Genomic DNA, 2,835 nt, shown 5'->3' on the forward strand with positions numbered 1-2,835 from the left:
TATTACCTTGTATTAAAAATATAACCTACTGTAAGTAACAAAGGTTTCTTGATCTTGGATGATTACTTGGAATGGATTTAGAAAACTTGGAAGTAAACTTGCAATCTTGGAAGTATTCTTGATTTTATGAAACTAGAACTTTTGGAATTTATGAAGAACACTTAGAACTTGAAGATGGAACTTGAGAGAGATCGATTAGATGAAAAAAATTGAAGAATTAAAGTGTTTGTAGGTGTTTTTGGTCGTTGGTGTATGGATTAGTTATAAAGGATATGTAATTTTGTTTTCATGTAAATAAGTCATGAATGATTACTCATATTTTTGTAATTTTATGAGATATTTCATGCTAGTTGCCAAATGATGGTTCCCACATGTGTTAGGTGACTCACATGGGCTACTAAGAGCTGATCATTGGAGTGTATATACCAATAGTACATTCATCTAAAAGCTGTGTATTGTACGAGTACGAATACGGGTGCATACGAGTAGAATTGTTGATGAAACTGAACGAGGATGTAATTGTAAGCATTTTTGTTAAGTAGAAGTATTTTGATAAGTGTCTTGAAGTCTTTCAAAAGTGTATGAATACATATTAAAACACTACATGTATATACATTTTAACTGAGTCGTTAAGTCATCGTTAGTCGTTACATGTAAATGTTGTTTTCAAACCTTTAGGTTAACGATCTTGTTGAATGTTGTTAACCCATTGTTTATTATAACAAATGAGATGTTAAATTGTTATATTATCATGATATTATGATATATAATATATCTTAGTATGATATATATATACAGTTAAATGTCATTACAACGATAATCGTTACATATATGTCTCGTTTCGAAATCATTAAGTTAGTAGTCTTATTTTTACATATGTATTTCATTGTTAATACACTTAATAATATATTTACTTATCATTTAACATAATTAACCAAGTGTATCAATATCTTAATATGATTCATATGTACCTAGTAAGACGTTGTTATAACGATAATCGTTATATATATCGTTTTCGAGTTTCTTAAATTAATAGTCTCATTTTTATGTATATAACTCATTGTTAAAATACCTAATGAGATACATACTTATAATAAAATCATGTTAACTATATATATAACCATATATATGTCATCGTATAGTTTTTACAAGTTTTAACGTTCGTGAATCACCGGTCAACTTGGGTGGTCAATTGTCTATATGAAACATATTTCAATTAATCAAGTCTTAACAAGTTTGATTGCTTAACATGTTGGAAACACTTAATCATGTAAATAAAAATTTCATTTAATATATATATAAACATGGAAAAGTTCGGGTCACTACAGTACCTACCCGTTAAATAAATTTCGTCCCGAAATTTTAAGCAGTTGGAGGTGTTGACGTATCTTCTGGAAATAAATGCGGGTATTTCTTCTTCATTTGATCTTCACACTCCCAGGTGAACTCGGGTCCTCTACGAGCATTCCATTGAACCTTAACAATCGGTATCTTGTTTTGTTTAAGTCTCTTAACCTCACGATCCATTATTTCGATGGGTTCTTCAATGAATTGAAGTTTTTCATTGATTTGGATTTCATCCAATGGAATAGTGAGATCTTCTTTAGCAAAACATTTCTTCAAATTTGAGACGTGGAAAGTGTTATGTACAGCCGCGAGTTGTTGAGGTAGCTCCAGTTGGTAAGCTACTGGTCCGACACGATCTATAATCTTGAATGGTCCAATGTACCTTGGATTTAGTTTCACCCGTTTACCAAATTGAACAACGCCTTTCCAAGGTGAAACCTTAAGCATGACCATTTCTCCAATTTCAAACTCTATATCTTTTCTTTTACTGTCTGCGTAGCTCTTTTGTCGACTCTGGGCGGTTTTCAATCTTTGTTGAATTTGGATGATTTTCTCGGTAGTTTCTTGTATTATCTCCGAACCCGTAATCTGTCTATCCCCCACTTCACTCCAACAAATCAGAGACCTGCACTTTCTACCATAAAGTGCTTCAAATGGCGCCATCTCAATGCTTGAATGGTAGCTGTTGTTGTAGGAAAATTCTGCTAACGGTAGATGTCGATCCCAACTGTTTTTCAAAATCAATAACATAAGCTAGTAGCATGTCTTCAAGCATTTGTATCGTCCTTTCGCTCTACCCATCAGTTTGTGGATGATAGGCAGTACTCATGTCTAGACGAGTTCCCAATGCTTGCTGTAATGTCTGCCAGAATCTTGAAATAAATCTGCCATCCCTATCAGAGATAATAGAGATTGGTATTCCATGTCTGGAGACGACTTCCTTCAAATACATTCGTGCTAACTTCTCCATCTTGTCATCTTCTCTTATTGGCAGGAAGTGTGCTGACTTGGTGAGACGATCAACTATTACCCAAATAGTATCATAACCACTTGCAGTCCTTGGCAATTTAGTAATGAAATCCATGGTAATGTTTTCCCATTTCCATTCCGGGATTTCAGGTTGTTGTAGTAGACCTGATGGTTTCTGATGTTCAGCTTTGACCTTAGAACACGTCAAACATTCTCCTACATATTTAGCAATATCGACTTTCATACCTGGCCACCAAAAATGTTTCTTAAGATCCTTGTACATCTTCCCCGTTCCAGGATGTATTGAGTATCTGGTTTTATGAGCTTCTCTAAGTACCATTTCTCTAATATCTCCAAATTTTGGTACCCAAATTCTTTTAGCCCTATACCGGGTTCCGTCTTCCAGAATATTAAGATGCTTCTCCGATCCTTTGGGTATTTCATCCTTTAAATTTCCCTCTTTTAAAACTCCTTGTTGCGCCTCCTTTATTTGAGTAGTAAGGTTAGTGTGAATCATTA

The sequence above is a fragment of the Rutidosis leptorrhynchoides genome, chromosome 1 (assembly GCF_046630445.1).
Source record: "Rutidosis leptorrhynchoides isolate AG116_Rl617_1_P2 chromosome 1, CSIRO_AGI_Rlap_v1, whole genome shotgun sequence".
NCBI lineage: Eukaryota > Viridiplantae > Streptophyta > Magnoliopsida > Asterales > Asteraceae > Rutidosis > Rutidosis leptorrhynchoides.